The sequence below is a fragment of the Eucyclogobius newberryi genome, unplaced genomic scaffold, assembly GCF_026437365.1.
Source record: "Eucyclogobius newberryi isolate DKJ021-1_F unplaced genomic scaffold, fEucNew1.0.hap1 SCAF_7, whole genome shotgun sequence".
Lineage (NCBI taxonomy): Eukaryota > Metazoa > Chordata > Actinopteri > Gobiiformes > Gobiidae > Eucyclogobius > Eucyclogobius newberryi.
In genome coordinates this window covers 5,866,592-5,884,339 of record NW_027316389.1, presented here as the reverse complement: position 1 = coordinate 5,884,339, position 17,748 = coordinate 5,866,592, and the positions used below count along the sequence as shown (strand labels likewise).

The 17,748-nt window shown below is 41.4% G+C and overlaps 1 protein-coding gene across 1 annotated transcript in view; it reads left to right on the top strand.

Moving 5' to 3' along the window:
* Window positions 1–7,431: 7,431 nt before the first annotated feature.
* LOC140348950 (proline-rich protein 5-like) overlaps window positions 7,432–17,748 on the top strand; it is a 40,756-nt gene continuing 30,439 nt past the window's right edge. Inside the window, exon 1 of the mRNA XM_072435124.1 lies at window positions 7,432–7,624. The gene's annotated coding sequence lies outside the window, so the exon portion shown is untranslated. The remainder of the gene's footprint in view (window positions 7,625–17,748) is intronic.

The following is a 17,748-nucleotide window of genomic DNA, read 5'->3' as shown; positions in this document are numbered from 1 at the left end:
CAGAAGAAAGAAGGCCCCACTGCCCTGTCCTGAGCAGAAGAAAGAAGGCCCCGCCCCCCTGTCCTGAGCAGAAGAAAGAAGGCCCCGCCCCCCTGTCCTGAGCAGAAGAAAGAAGACCCCACTGCCCTGTCCTGAGCAGAAGAAAGAAGGCCCCACTGCCCTGTCCTGAGCAGAAGAAAGAAGGCCCCACTGCCCTGTCCTGAGCAGAAGAAAGAAGACCCCACTGCCCTGTCCTGAGCAGAAGAAAGAAGGCCCCGCCCCCCTGTCCTGAGCAGAAGAAAGAAGGCCCCGCCCCCCTGTCCTGAGCAGAAGAAAGAAGACCCCACTGCCCTGTCCTGAGCAGAAGAAAGAAGGCCCCGCCCCCCTGTCCTGAGCAGAAGAAAGAAGACCCCACTGCCCTGTCCTGAGCAGAAGAAAGAAGGCCCCACTGCCCTGTCCTGAGCAGAAGAAAGAAGGCCCCACTGCCCTGTCCTGAGCAGAAGAAAGAAGGCCCCGCCCCCCTGTCCTGAGCAGAAGAAAGAAGGCCCCGCCCCCCTGTCCTGAGCAGAAGAAAGAAGACCCCACTGCCCTGTCCTGAGCAGAAGAAAGAAGGCCCCACTGCCCTGTCCTGAGCAGAAGAAAGAAGGCCCCACTGCCCTGTCCTGAGCAGAAGAAAGAAGACCCCACTGCCCTGTCCTGAGCAGAAGAAAGAAGGCCCCGCCCCCCTGTCCTGAGCAGAAGAAAGAAGGCCCCGCCCCCCTGTCCTGAGCAGAAGAAAGAAGACCCCACTGCCCTGTCCTGAGCAGAAGAAAGAAGGCCCCACTGCCCTGTCCTGAGCAGAAGAAAGAAGGCCCCACTGCCCTGTCCTGAGCAGAAGAAAGAAGGCCCCGCCCCCCTGTCCTGAGCAGAAGAAAGAAGGCCCCGCCCCCCTGTCCTGAGCAGAAGAAAGAAGACCCCACTGCCCTGTCCTGAGCAGAAGAAAGAAGGCCCCACTGCCCTGTCCTGAGCAGAAGAAAGAAGGCCCCGCCCCCCTGTCCTGAGCAGAAGAAAGAAGACCCCACTGCCCTGTCCTGAGCAGAAGAAAGAAGGCCCCGCCCCCCTGTCCTGAGCAGAAGAAAGAAGGCCCCACTGCCCTGTCCTGAGCAGAAGAAAGAAGGCCCCACTGCCCTGTCCTGAGCAGAAGAAAGAAGGCCCCGCCCCCCTGTCCTGAGCAGAAGAAAGAAGACCCCACTGCCCTGTCCTGAGCAGAAGAAAGAAGACCCCACTGCCCTGTCCTGAGCAGAAGAAAGAAGGCCCCGCCCCCCTGTCCTGAGCAGAAGAAAGAAGGCCCCGCCCCCCTGTCCTGAGCAGAAGAAAGAAGGCCCCGCCCCCCTGTCCTGAGCAGAAGAAAGAAGGCCCCGCCCCCCTGTCCTGAGCAGAAGAAAGAAGACCCCACTGCCCTGTCTTGAGCAGAAGAAAGAAGGCCCCGCCCCCCTGTCCTGAGCAGAAGAAAGAAGGCCCCGCCCCCCTGTCCTGAGCAGAAGAAAGAAGGCCCCGCCCCCCTGTCCTGAGCAGAAGAAAGAAGGCCCCGCCCCCCTGTCCTGAGCAGAAGAAAGAAGGCCCCGCCCCCCTGTCCTGAGCAGAAGAAAGAAGACCCCACTGCCCTGTCCTGAGCAGAAGAAAGAAGACCCCGCTGCCCTGTCCTGAGCAGAAGAAAGAAGACCCCACCGCCCTGTCCTGAGCAGAAGAAAGAAGACCCCACCGCCCTGTCCTGAGCAGAAGAAAGAAGACCCCGCCGCCCTGTCCTGAGCAGAAGAAAGAAGACCCGGCTGCCCTGTCCTGAGCAGAAGAAAGAAGACCCCACTGCCCTGTCCTGAGCAGAAGAAAGAAGGCCCCGCCCCCCTGTCCTGAGCAGAAGAAAGAAGGCCCCGCCCCCCTGTCCTGAGCAGAAGAAAGAAGGCCCCGCCCCCCTGTCCTGAGCAGAAGAAAGAAGGCCCCGCCCCCCTGTCCTGAGCAGAAGAAAGAAGACCCCACTGCCCTGTCCTGAGCAGAAGAAAGAAGGCCCCGCCCCCCTGTCCTGAGCAGAAGAAAGAAGGCCCCGCCCCCCTGTCCTGAGCAGAAGAAAGAAGGCCCCGCCCCCCTGTCCTGAGCAGAAGAAAGAAGGCCCCGCCCCCCTGTCCTGAGCAGAAGAAAGAAGACCCCACTGCCCTGTCCTGAGCAGAAGAAAGAAGACCCCGCTGCCCTGTCCTGAGCAGAAGAAAGAAGACCCCGCTGCCCTGTCCTGAGCAGAAGAAAGAAGACCCCGCTGCCCTGTCCTGAGCAGAAGAAAGAAGACCCCACTGCCCTGTCCTGAGCAGAAGAAAGAAGGCCCCACTGCCCTGTCCTGAGCAGAAGAAAGAAGACCCCACTGCCCTGTCCTGAGCAGAAGAAAGAAGGCCCCACCGCCCTGTCCTGAGCAGAAGAAAGAAGACCCCGCCGCCCTGTCCTGAGCAGAAGAAAGAAGACCCCGCTGCCCTGTCCTGAGCAGAAGAAAGAAGACCCCGCTGCCCTGTCCTGAGCAGAAGAAAGAAGACCCGGCTGCCCTGTCCTGAGCAGAAGAAAGAAGACCCGGCTGCCCTGTCCTGAGCAGAAGAAAGAAGACCCCGCTGCCCTGTCCTGAGCAGAAGAAAGAAGACCCCGCTGCCCTGTCCTGAGCAGATGAAAGAAGACCCCGCTGCCCTGTCCTGAGCAGAAGAAAGAAGACCCCGCCCCCCTGTCCTGAGCAGAAGAAAGAAGACCACCATCTGCTCTGACCTCTCATTCAGAGTCACTTGTATTACAATACTAGACAACTACAATATCTGACAGCAGAAGAGAATATTTGGCTTTCCGTGTATCACCAGATCCAAACCCGGACTACCGTATTTTCCTGAGTATAAGTCGCACCCGAGTATAAGTCGCACCAGCCAAAAAATGCATAATAGAGAAGAAAAAAACATATATAAGTCGCACTGGAGTATGAAATGTGTGTGAAAATAACAAATAATATCATATAAGTCGCTCCAGAGTATAAGTATATAAGTATAAATATAAGTATAAGTCGCACCCCGGCCAAAACTATGAAAAAATACGTTAAATCTGGCCCAAATTAGGCTCTAAAATGAGACTAAATCACAGATAAAGTAGTCGTAAACCTAAATTAAACAAATACTGAACCTAAACTGACGCAAATTTGCCCAAAATAATCCCTGCGGAATCCTTCCTGACGCGCGGTGGATAAAAAGTACAGCAAAAGTTCCCGATCAGCACAAAAGAGCCGTCATTAACTGTAAACGCGGCTCGACTTTGACTCTTTGGTCGCGGATGGATTGAAATGCGCGGCGCGTCCTCTTCCGCCGGAGCCTTTTCTTCAGAGGAGAAAGAGAAGCTGGACGTGACTCCATTGTGTTATAAAAGGACAAAAAAAGGGACGCCGCGGGTACAAAATACTGCAAATACTGGACACAAATACTGCAGACGCTAGAATAAAAGAAAGGGAAGTTAAGTCGCAAAAGTACAAAAAAGTTACATCCGAGTTACGATCTTATTGACATTAAATCGTGCATGAATTCAACAAACAAACTACATAATCTGGATAAAACAAAGCCAAAAATCACTTATTGACTTATTATTCTCTCGAAATATTTGTTTCATTAAGTACAGTACTTTTACTTTTCTTTTAACTTCATTACTTCATTCCACCACTTGGTTTAAGCAATACTGTCGAATATTGTATCCAAAGTACAACATTTCCATGGAAACAAGCAGGTTTGTGGAGATGCAATACAACAATAAAATTATAAAAAATAATGAAAATAGTCTTTTTTTCTTTTGCTGGATTAAAAAGTTAAAAGTAAAAGGAAGAGAAGTGTTTGTACTCAAGCCAAAGTCCTGTTAAAGCTGCACTTTTTTGGCGGAAGGTGAGTCCATCTCCTGCTCGTCTCCGTGGATACGCCATTTCTTTGCCTGGAATATTCCACAGTATGGCATTAAACTCAGCCGCAGGTCAGAGGTCTCGTCTGTAAAGCGTTCTTACACAAATGTGGCGTACGCTGTGTTTGTGACGTAAACAAAAGGAATCTTGACATGGAAATGAGCCAAACATTACCAGAAACTCTACTTTGAGGTGCATTTTGATGGTTTTAATAATGAGACGTCAGATCTGCGGAGAGGCGAGGAGCAAAGACAACCGTAATGAAATAAATGTTTGTGAATTGAATGCCGTATTGTGGAACATTCTGGGCAAAGCTGCGAAACATCTCCGTGGACACAAGCCGGTGATGGAAATGTCGCCAGAAAAGTTGCGCATTGCAGCTTTAGTGTTATAGTTTATGATTCGTGCCAAATGTCCTTTTTATTTCACAACATATTTAGTTTGACTCTTTTACAAACTGCACTTAAAAAAAACATGAACTGAATGAACTTGGGATCGGCGATATATCGGTTCCAGTATCGGTGATATAGGTGTCGGTCGATATTAAAGAAACGGCTCAGATTTGGCACAGATTTCTATATCTTTTAACAAAGTAATAAAACAAACAAATAAATGAATATAGATTTAAATAGAATAGCAAAAATATGTCTATGTTTACATAATCATGCAACAAATGATTTTATATCACAGGTAAATACATTCTGTTATTTGTATTGTTTGTTATTTATTAATTCTACGTGAAAAGTTAATTTGTGAACTTTACTTATTTGTGGGCCTCGTTATGAATTTCAAAATTAAAATATCGGTATCGACTATCGGCAGCACAAATATCGGATATCGGTATCAGCTCAAAACTGAACTTTTTGGAACAATATGCAAACAAAAGTCTCAGAAGTGTTTATATTAGTTCATAAAACATGGAGGAAATGCACTGGTTAAAATGGAACCAGTGGATGTAACTTAAACAGTTTGATCTGGCAGGAAATGAAACCCACGTCTTTCAAAATAAAATAATAAAGTAAAAGAAATATTTAAAAAAAATTAAAAAATGGCTTCGTTAAATATCCTTGTTTGTTTAAGATGTATGAAAGTGTATATTTTTTGTTTGTATCATGGAAAAATGTGATAAAATGAGCTTAATTGAGACAGTCGCTTATGCTAATAAAACTGCCTCCAAACAGTTCCTTAGCTGCACGTGCGACTGAAAGGATTTTAGCTGCGCTCGTCAATTTTATATCCAATTTAATGTTTTTATTTGTTTGAATTGTGATTTTAATGCATCTTTTCATGTTCTGTGAATCACTTTGAATTACTCTGTGTATGAATTGTGCTCTACAAATTAAACTTTAAGTACAGGAAGTTGCTTTGTTTAACGCTTATGCTGCAGGTGAACAATACATAAAAATGTAGATAACTATTCATTGTTTTAAAGATGTGCAACATTTTAATATCAAGTATTTGTGGTAAGAAAGGCAACAAAAATAGCCAATTAAACATAAGTATGAAAAAGTTGTACATTTAAGAGAATAAGACAATATTTTAGCAGTTTTTTTCATATATTTTCATGACTGTAATTTTCTGTACTCTCAGAAACACATCGAGATATTAATTTGTGTTAATATCGCAAACCCCTATAGTTGTTAATAAAAGGATTTTCAGATTGTTACTCTGAGGAAACTGACGAGCAAAAAGCGAGTCCATCATTTCTTTGTAATCTTAGTTCACTGTTTCACGGAAAATGGAAATTCATCTGAAAATGTCTTCTTTAGTCAGCACGACTTCCTCAAAGATTAGGTCTGAGGCAGAAGTCCAACTGAAATGATAAGAGACACTTCCTGATCTCGTCACATCCATCCCCATTAAAATGTACTTTTAGAGTATTTCAAAGCTTAAAGCGTCGGACGCTTGAACTATGATCCTGCTGAAAATAACCCTCAGCCATTTCAGGCCGTCTCAAACTGTAAATCCCTCAAATGTTGTGAGATAAAAGTAAATAATAAAATAAAATAAAAGTAAAAAATACAAAAATAATAAAAAGTATCCCACTGTAAAATGTACAGGAGGCTACTTGTACTTTTATACTTCATTCCACCACTGGGTTTAAGCAATACTGTGGAATATTAGCCAAAGTTTAAAAATAAATCCATGGAAACAAGCGGGGGAAGGCTCCTCCTCCAGGCCGAGTACGAGTCAGGTTTGTGGAGATGCGAACGGTTCACAGTAAAGATGCATGTTTTTCAGTGCAATAAAATAATAATAATAATAATAATGATGAGGGAAAAAAACTGTTTGAATCTTCCTTTTCTGAATTAAAAATTACGTTGTGCGGCTTTAATGACACGACGATTCGCAAACACGGCTCCTTTTATGTGCAATACTGACTTAATCATGTGCAATACTGTCATATTCATACGCAATAATGTCATATCCATGTGCATATAACTGCTGTAAATAAGAGTGTTTACTTTTGCCACTATTATTATTTTTATAATTTTTGGGGTTTTTATTTTATTTGTATTTTTTCCCCTCTCTATTCCTTATTAAGAATAAGAGAGGCTCTGTCTATAAGAGTTTTGTTTATAAGAGTTTTTTTCAATTTAGAGTATTTTTTTTAAAGCTTCCTATAAGTTATATGTTATCTTTTAGGTGTACATATGCTAACGCTAACACCTTCAGCTACATGACATGTGCTAACACTAACACATTCAGCTATATGACGTATGCTAACGCTAACACCTTCAGCTACATGACGTATGCTAACGCTAACACCTTCAGCTACATGACGTATGCTAACGCTAACACCTTCAGCTACATGAGGCACAGACAGAACTGTGGTAAGTGTCTGGTATGTGAACGTAACATATGAACAGTTATTCAGATAACTATAGCATAAAGAACATGCTAACAAGTTTAGCAAAGCATCAGTTTTACCCCAAATCACTAAATCCATTGAATTCTTCTTCCTCTGTGTCACTTCTAAACAACTCCACAAACTCCAGAGGAAGAGGAAGTGCAGATTCTTCTGCGTCGCTTAGAGCCTAGAGCGCCCTCTTGTGGTCGTCAGTGTGAAAATGAATCAACATGTGAAATGCGGTTGCCAGTGTGAACATAACTGATAAAATTATATGATGATGTGTTAATAATATCATATAAAAGTCTCTCCAGATTCCAAGCCAAACTATGAAAAAAGGTGCAACTTATAGTCCGGAAAATACAGTATTAAAAGCGAACAGTCTATGATATCGCACATCGACATTTGTTATGCACGTCTTCCAGGAAACACGAGGTCTAGAAGAGACGTAAAAGAGTATTTTTTTTAAAGCTTATTGAAGTTATCTGTTCTTTTCTTCTGTATCTACTTGCGTTGCAACATCGAAATGTCCCCATTGTGTGGACAAACAAAGCCTTATCTTACCTTATCTTACTCTGAAAACGTCCCGGATGCGCGCTCGCTCTCACCTGCGCGCGCTTGTCGCTCCGGAGCCGCCGCCTGTTGCGCTGCGCGAGCGGCGGCTTTTCTGCGGCTCGGGAGCGGAGACATGTGAGCGACCCGCACGTCTTCAAAAACCCCCCAAAACACGCACAAACGCGACGGATTAACGCGCGTTTTAATCGAGATGCGGACGTCGCGCTGACTGTTTTTTGTTTTTGGAGAGCGCGGGAAGAAGAAGAAGAAGAAGAAGAAGAAGAAGAAGAAGAAGAAGTTGTGTCGAGGTGAGTCCGCGCGCGCTGAGGGATTAGACTGTTTTTGGGGTTAAAAAAAAAAATGTACAAAAATTGCGTGGGTTTTGTGGAAATGTCGCGTCTCGTTGCTTTATTTACCCGCGCGCACGTGCCAAACTGCCGCGAGCCCGGAATAAGAAGAGACGCACTGACGCGGCTACGGAAACCTAAAGACGTCTTTGGAGAATTCTTTATTTTTTGCGCCGGATTGAGCACATTTTGTGGAAAAAATGTTTCTCTTTTCGCTTCAAATGTGTCGAACTGGATCAGAACGTTTTAGTCCAAGGTAAATGCATTTTTTTGGCAGGTTATATGCAGTAATATGAATAAAGAAAATGATCTGTGTCTATTTTAAGAGACTATTAAATGGAACACATTGCCTCTACCATCATAACCTCTAATGTTGCTATTAATATGACGAATACTTTAAGTACTACAACTACTACCACGATTTCCAGTACTACCATTACTACTGCAACTACTTTTTCTTCCACTATTTTGCATGTATACTTGGGTTGGATACATCAAATGGGGATTTCAAGGTTATTATTAAGGTTTCAGGTTCCAATATTATGATTAAAACAAAAAATGATAATAGTGAGAGTCGTATGTAGTCGTTTATGTTTAATTTCCTTTGCCAAAATTGGAAAAAAATGTGTAAAAATGTATCTGGCTGTTTATGCGACAATATCATTTTTTTAATTGACGTCACAAAGTTGTCAAATGTTGTGTTGTGTTTGTGAGACCGGAATGATAATGTTTCCTCATCCAGTTGTGCGTCGTTCCCTCCGTGTTTAGTCCGTTTCCCGCTCGATGTCGTGCTCCTCCGTGTTTTTAAAGGTCGTTCATCGCGGCGGGACTTTTGTTCATCTCCGAGCTCAAATGTCATCAAATCTGCTGCTTATGTCTGTGTTTAGTTTCTTATTCCCCTAACACCTGGACATCTGAATCATACTTTTTCAATCTGATCTGACCTTTAAAACTCGGCGTGGACCCGCTACCTGCTCGTCTCCGTGGCGATAGACGTGTTTAATGCCACGCTCAGGAACATTGCAGGCAAACGGTTTACTTATGAAATCTCTTGGGGATCTTAGGATGGGCCGATATGGATTATTAAAATTATTATTACTTTTAAGCCAATATCCGATATTTGTCTTGCTGCTGTTGCCAATAACTGATATGTGTCAATACTGGATTTTAGATTTTAAAATCACATGCAAGGCAATGATTATTAGACTAAGTGCTCTGCTATTTTCCTTTTCACTCATTCATCTGTAAAACAACAACAACAACAACAAAGACAACAGTCGACAAACAATAAACACCTTAATTTAGTTCATAATTCAATTGTCCCTGTCAAACAAATACATTAATAAATAAAAATAAATGAATTAAACTGTCAGAAAAGTGTGTCAGTTAAGTGTAAAGTGTTTTCAATGGGACGTCGCACATTGATGACATCACAGAGGGAGTCTCAGCTCTACTTCGTGTCATTTTTTTAAATTCAAATTTTTCAAAATATCTCACTTAACGGAAGTAAATCCACATCGACCACAGCGCGTCCACCAGACTACGTCATAATGAGAGAAAGAGGAGAACAAACGGAACCTTCAAGTGGCTTAAAGAGGTAAAAGTGAAACTTCTGGCCTCAGTTCAATCCGTCCCTCTGGATCCGGCCTCAGAAATTGCCTCGTGTCGTCCTGTTTCGCCGCCTCCGTCTGGGCTTTAAACCTCTCCAGGCTGTAATTTCATTAGTGTAAGTAGTTTCTCCTGACGGCGGTACAGCCACTGGATTAGCCACATGCTAATGCTAATTCATGCTTCCTAACTAAACGCTAATGTCATTTAGCACCGTTCACAAGAAGAAAACTGCTCACGTGGAAAAAGTTGTATTTGTGTTTATTTTTGGCTCTTGAGAAGCTGTAATTCCAAAAAGCGGCGCTACATGTCAAGATTATTAGATTAATTGTGATTATTCAGGTCACAATGTAATCATACCAAGCAAAAAATAATAATTGTGACTATTTTAGAAGGAAAATAAGTCTTTTTAGTTCAATCTATTGCCCCATGAAAAGCCCTAAATGTCAAATAACTTCTCTATCTGGCTGTTTTTGTCACATTTTTTTTTTTTATAAAGTTAAATTTTGTAAAGCAGGACATGTTAGACAACGGGAATTAAGGAAAAATAAAGATTTCACTGTGGTTTTTGTCAGTCTCAATAATCGTTAAATCGTGATGTGTTTTTTTTGCAATTATCGTGACACTAACATTTAATCCTAGCCAAAATATTAAATACAATAAATACACAATTGTAAAGCCAACATTTGTGACCTGAACTGCACATCTAATTTACTGTTAATTATGTTAAAATGTCGTCTTGTCTTTTTGTCGCGGACCTCGTGTCTCGTCCCTGTCGCTTCAAATAAAGCGCAAACATTTCGATTACGACCCAAACGTGAGCTCACGGTCACGCCCACACTCCAGATCAGGAGTCTAAAACCCACAGCCTTCTCACCAAGGGGAGACGGGGAAAACCTCTGGAAGCCTTAAGTACCGTATTTTCCGGACTATAAGTCGCACCTTTTTGAATAGTTTTGGCCGGGGTGCGACTGATACTTACGTACTTCTACTTATTCTCCGGAGCGACTTATATGTGATATTATTTGTTATTTTCACACTTGCAACCGCATTTCATACTATAGTGCATCTTGTATCGTATTTTCCGGACTATAAGTCTAAGTCTTTCATAGTTTTGGCCGTGGTACTTATATTTATACTTATATACTTATACTTATACTCCGGAGCGACTTATATGTGATATTATTTGTTATTTTCACACTTGCAACCGCATTTCATACTCCAGTGCGACTCTCTATTATGCATTTTTTGGCCATGGTGCGACTTAAAGTCCAGAAAATACGGTAAACGCTTTGGTCATTCTGTCGTGGGCAAGTGTCAAGATATTTAATGTTGACAATATGATTTTAATAATATTGCCTATATCTTCAAATATTAATTATATTTTTTCATTTGTATCACCAATTCTTTGAAAATACTTAACATTAATCTAAATGCTATAGTTTAGTCTACTTTAGTTTTTGTTATTACTGCCCACTGTACTCGAGTAATATATTATTCTAAATGATCAGTTTTCTTCTAATTATCACATTGTGTAGTTGTGCGGAACCTGTGGTCAATATTTATCATAGTTTTACTTCCGTTAAGTTTGTGAAAATCTTTTGAAAATTAAACGGGAAGTAGAGCTGAATCCCTCTGTGATGTCATCATTGTGCGACGTGACACTTTACACTGACACACTTTTCTGACCGTTTAAACCATCATTCATCAAAACAAATGTGTTCTATTGTATTATCGTTTGTCAAATCAGAACTGTTGTGTCATTTATGTAGAGTTTGGCTCTTGTTTACAGTCTGGTTGCTAGGTAACAGTTGTGGAATTACCTCTACCTGTGTCATATTTGCTGCTGCTCGTGTCCAACCGGGAAACACAATTAGAAACTTTACAAAAATGGTCAAACTGGAGACAAACGGCCAAAATGTTGAGTAAAATTTGAAATATAACTGTTGCGTTGTATAGATTTTAAACAATTCTTCATCAAAATAAGGTGTTAAACGGTATTATAAATCATAACGGTTGTGTCATTGATATGGATTTTTGGCTCTTGACAGTTTACTGCCCGGGTTGCTAGGTTACAGTCATGCTTGTTTCTCACGTCCGACCAGGAAGTGACATTAGAAACGTAGACGAAAATGTAAACGTGGGAAAAACCGTGCCGCGTTTTCCGTGTGTGTGTGTGTGTGTGTGTCTGTGTGTGTGTGTGTGTGTCTGTGTCTGTCTCTGTGTGTGTGTGTGTGTGTCTGTGTCTGTGTCTGTGTGTGTGTGTGTGTGTCTGTGTGTCTGTGTGTGTGTGTGTCTGTGTGTGTGTGTGTGTGTGTCTGTGTGTGTGTGTGTCTGTGTGTGTGTGTGTGTGTGTCTGTGTCTGTGTCTGTGTGTGTGTGTGTGTGTCTGTGTGTCTGTGTGTGTGTGTGTCTGTGTGTGTGTGTGTCTGTGTGTGTGTGTGTCTGTGTGTGTGTGTGTGTGTGTGTGTATGTACGGCCTGTCGTGTGCACTTTGAAGTACATTTTTGTGTATACTTTGTGAATGGCCCGGCTGTCTGCAAACCATCACGCCGAACGCGACATATGATGTGTCCAGACGGAGCGTGGGGCAGCAACATTTGGCGACATTCACAACACGCGTCACTCCGAACGGCAAAGAGAAAGATTCTTTTCAGAACGCGTTGGAAAAACAAAAAACAAACACCGAATCCTGACTTCTCCGACATTTAATAACGAGCGTGTCGTGTGTCGGCTTTGAAAGGACTGAAATAGAATGAATAAAACGACAGGGAAAGAATGATAGACCACGCTAGAACTGGGTCAAAATGAGAAGAATAATGAAAAGAAAATCAGGATTTAGTCTAAAGCAAGAGTGACTTATAAGAAGGGTGCAAAACCAGACTAAAGACTAAACTAATCTACTAATACAACTACTTCAATCTATTAAAAATGACTTTAAAAATAGACAGACTCGGTGTAATCTCCCAAACAAGTATTTAAAGTGACTTTTCTGCACTTTGGGGTTCATTTTCTGGTCCGTTCATGTTTTGTGCGACACTTTAAGACATTTGCGAGCACGTTTTTGCACGTTTTGGCACATTTTAGCATGTTTTAGCACGTTGTAGCATATTTTAGCACGTTTTAGCATGTTTTAGCACGTTGTAGCACATTTTAGCACGTTTAAGCACATTTTAGCATGTAGCACGTTTTTGCACATTTTAGCACGTTTGAGCACATTTTAGCACGTTTGAGCACATTTTAGCACAAGAATTATTAAAATATTGTCTTAACATCTTAACTGAGACACAGAAGTATTGAGACGATGTCAAATGTCTGGAGCGTTAACTCAAGATTGAACACAAAAGCGCAGATATCACCATGTCTGGACGAATACTCTGCATGTTTCTGTTCTTTTTATTTCATTTTTAAAGATGCAAAATTCAAATAATGAACTACATATTCACCGTTTGTCTTCGTATCTTCCACTTCTAATCCTGCGCTTTTGCTGTTAACGAGTGTTTAAATGACGCTGAGAAAAACGACAAAAGTGCAGTTTGCGCCGTTACAGCCGTTGTGGGCGTTTGGCGTTTGGCCCCCGAATTCGGCCCCGCGTGAGGTCTGCGTTTGAAGCTGTGACTTTTCCCCGGCGCTGTCGTGTTCAGGCTTCAAAACGTGATCGTAGAAGTGCAAACGAAGACTCTTCTGCAAAAACACGGGACATTTTCTTCTTTGCAGAGTCGTTATTATTATTATTACGGTCTTTGCCACATGATATTTGCGCCAACACAAACCGCAATCTCGATTATGAAATATTGGGATCAAAAATATCAACACCCAGGTACTAATCGATACTAAAACTACTGCACTGCAAATGTCATGAATCTAACCAAGATTTATTCACTTAAATCTAGACAAAAAAATCGGACTGATCTTATTTGAACACATTTCTACTTAATAAATGCTAAATAAATATGATGATTAAGCTTATTTCAAAAATGTTTGATGAGTAAAATTCACTTAATGCACTGGCAGATGATTCCTTTCGATTCACAGACATTTTTCTGAGTATTTGTCTAGTTTTAAGAAGGTGTAATTTTGCAGTTTTCAACAAAGTTTGACCTTCTCTGAAAAGTTTTAGAAGGATCTGCAAAAGTACGTTCTGTTGCCTTAAACAAGTTACGTTTTATTGTCACTGTCAATCAAATCTGACATTGTAGTATCGTTGCTAGGGACGCTAAAAGTGTAATTGAATCGACTTAACAAACCACAAAGGCTGTTGGTGATGGTGGTTTTGTGCACGTAGAACATAAATTAAACTATATATCATGTGAATCTTGCGTTTTATCAGCAGTTTATGTTTCATTTTTCTCCCAAATGTTAATGCTCCTGGATATAATTCTAATGAACCGTTAACTTCATTTAAAACAAATCTAATCATGACCTGAATAAATGTCACAAAAAACAAAAATGACCAGAAGATGATGAATGAATGAAAGGAGCAGATTTCTTTATTGGCCGCATCAGGACGAGCGCGTGATCACGTGGTTCATGTTTTTAACTTGAAAACGTGACGTGGGTGTGTAAAAATAGCTCGTGTCCGCGCTTCACATTAACATTCAAAAGAGGAACTGATGCTCGTTGTGAAATATCGCAGGCTGAACGTGATATTACTGCAGAAAATCAAGTAAAATCCATGTAAAAACTGCAAAATCCTCAGTTTAGATCTTTAATCTTCAGCGTTTTCTGAAATACACAGGATTCTTGCTAAAGTTTATCGGGTTTATGAGGACAATTTGTAATGTTCAAACTATTTAAATGATTTTGTGTTGAAAATAACGTTCAATTAAAGTACTTTTTGTATTTTATTTGCAATTTTTTGTAACAGAAATGAGTTTTGACACCAAGGAAAAGGCTTGATGCTCAATACAGCGTTTAAAATGTTAGATATTAGTTTAGCCATTTCATCTTTCAATCTTTCAGTTCTAGTAAAACTCTTTAATTTGAAATATTGATTTTATCTTATTGCTTTTGACGGTGGGGAATGTGCAGTACCTCCTATACTATACTCCTTCCCAGGTACAAGGCAAATAAATGGTACTGAGGTAGTTTTATGTCAATTGTATTATTCATATTCTATTTTATTATATAATATATATATATGTTTATCTTTTATTGATATTGACTTCCAGAATCTTCCATGACGTTCTTTATTTATTAACCTTTATTTAACGCCTCTTTTTCAAGGACGACCCGGGGCAAAGGGGAAAACTGCTGCTCACAATGACTAAAAAACAAAGAAAAAAACGCACATTTAAACTAGAAACATCTGAGAAACTACATTTAAAAGCACATTTTTGGGATTCTCGCTCCTTGCTTTTCAAAATAAACCAATGATCACGGGCCGGCCCTCCGCTACTTGCCTGGATTCGAATATGGCCCTCGGAGGAAAATAATTGCCCACCCCTGGACTAGAATAATCACAGTTATCGATTTAACCTAATAATCTTGACGCGCAAACGATTTCAAAGTCCCCGCGAGGTTGGTTGAGAAAAATCACTGGACTACAAGGCGGGTCAAAACGGGTCTCGATCTCAATGCGCTCCCACCTGGTTAAAAAAAGGTTAATACATAAACTGAACATAACTGAAAATCGTAAGAAAGCTGCATCTTCCCCCGAAACACGACTGCACTCTTCAAATAGTCGCGTGTATCGACCCTTCTCTACCGCGGCCCACGGTAAACTCGCCCATTGTAACTTACAAATCTCATTAGGTGTTTAGATTTTGGCTCTGGGCCTAATCCTCTTGTTTCGCAGGATTTAGCGTTTCTACAACGACCACTTGACTGAGAAATTCTTCCGAAAAACAAGGGATTACCGCCGTGTTTGCCGAGCGCAGTCGTTCATCGTTACAAAAGTAGTCGAAGTAGTTGTGGTTAGTGATCCGTGCGCGTTCGAGTACTGTATTTCCCGGAGTATAAGTCGCTCCGGAGTATTAGTCACATTTTTGGGGGAAATGTTTTGATAATAACAGATGAGAGAACATGATGAATAGGTGTACGTATGCTAACGCTAACACCTTCAGCTACATGACGTATGCTAACGCTAACACCTTCAGCTACGTGACGTATGCTAACGCTAACACCTTCAGCTACATGAGGCACAGACAGAACTGTGGTAAGTGTCTGGTATGTTAACGTAACATATGAACAGTTATTCAGATAACTATAGCATAAAGAACATGCTAACAAGTTTGCCAAAGCATCAGTTTTACCCCAAATCACTAAATCCACTGAATTCTTCTTTCTCTGTGTCACTTCTAAACAACTCCACAAACTCCAGAGGAAGAGGAAGTGCAGATTCTTCTTCTGCGTCGCTTAGAGCCAAGAGCGCCCTCTTGTGGTTGTCAGTGTGAAAATAACAAATAATATCACGAATAAGTCGCTCTGGAGTATAAGTCGCACCCCGGCCAAAACTGTTAAAAAAAAGGTGCGACTTGTTCGTAAAATACGGTAATCTTTATTCTCCCTCAAACGTAGACGTCATTGCTCCGACACGCGCCCACTGATCTGCACTTGCATCGTTCTCAGATTTTTTTGTGTCAATTCGCGTAGCATCGTTGGCGCTGCCGTTTTCCACCTGAAAGCTCGCAGACTTGTCTCTATCTATTTTGAGCACTACTACGCTGCGTTCCAAATTATTATGTGTGTTTTAAGTGTCATAATGGTCATTGTTGTTTGTTTTCCAGTGACGCTCATGGATGGTATTGTGTCTCAGGGCTCTTTGGGTCAGTTAAACCAGTCTCAATCACCTGTGCCAATTAGTATTCCAGGTCGGTCCAATTAAAAGACTTTAGAAGGACGTTCCACTTTATTACTTAGACCACCATTTTCAAGCAAAATGGGAAAGAAAAAGGATCTCTAGTGCTAAAAAGTGTGAAATAGTTGAATGCCTTGGACAAGATATGAGAACCTTAGATATTTCACAAAAACGTAAGCGTGATAATCGTAGTATTAAGAGATTTGTAGCTGATTCAGAGCACACATGGACTCGTGCAGATAAAGGCACAATGAGGAAGGTTGCTAATCATTTGGAACGCAGTGTATTTAGCAGGCAAAACCACAATGTGTCTTTTTGAAACGCTTCTCTTCAAATATGTCCCATGTTTTGGAGATGGAGCGTGCAAAATGAGAGGGTTTGGACCTGCGCAGAGGGGGAATAACGCGCACATGAGCAGAAGGATGCGGCGGTTAGAGCTGTCAATCGGGTAAACTCTGCAGCGGTCGACAAAGTCTGTCACGAACGCCACACCTCAGACTTTGAAAATACCCATCAGGCCGTAAACGTGACTTCCTGTTTACTTTTTCACTGCGTGCGGTTGGACTAACTGTAGCGAACGCTCGGAGGCGGGTTTGAGCGGCCAAACGCTGAGCTCGGAACAGCGGTTACTTGAAAATGATTTGACTTGGCTTGCTGCAAGTTGCAAATACAGGTTTTGATTTTGTGCTAAAGGTTCGTGCATGTTTTAAATAAATGCAAAAAACAACAACAAAAACCGGACTATACGTTGTACAGGTTCTGATGTTTTACAAAAGTTACAATTATTCTGCTTTTCCCCTGTGAATATATTGATTTTGAACAGTCCCTTGGCTGTAGTAGAGACGATGTCACGATATCCACTGTTACGATTATTGTGAGAAAAAACATTATGATTTCACGATTATTCACGATTATTGAGACTGTGACCAAACAACAGTGAAATCTTTAATTTCCTTTTATTGCCGTGGTCTGACATGTGACGAAATTGAACTTTCTGAAAGACAAAATTAACTTAAATGTGACAAAAACGGCCAAATGAATGCTTTTTTTGGACTATAAATGTAACTAAAAAAGTTAATTTTGCTAGTAAATTGTTCACGATTATTATTTTTTGGTTCTTTGCGATTATATTGTGACCTGAAAGTCATTTCGTCCTAAATTGACCAACGTTACAACTGAATAGTTTTGATGCTGAACAAATTCTTGTTCTTGTCCTGTGGATGGATTAGTCGACTAAAAAGTGACAAAAGCTCTCAAAACTATTATGTATATGACCCAAACCGCACTCAAGAGGCCACAAAGTGCAAAAAAACAACAAATCAATGTATTTATAAGTCTAAAGACAGAGTAAACTTGTGAATCACCAGGTTCTGTTTTTTTTTTTACCCAGAAATACCATAAAACACATCATCTTCACAAAACTTACTTCATATCTTGCTGCGGTCACATATAAATCCTTAAAATCTAGAAATAACAAAAGTCGACCAACACAAATTTCCATCAACTGATTGATCGACTAAACGACTAAGTAACTCTTCGACGTTATTATTACTACTCTTTTTCTTCTACATCTGTGTGAACCTGCGTCGGCTCAAGTGTTCCAGTCACGTGACCGTTCCGCTTCATGGATTAAACATTTCATGCATGTTTCACCTGTATCCGACATGCATTCCCCACAG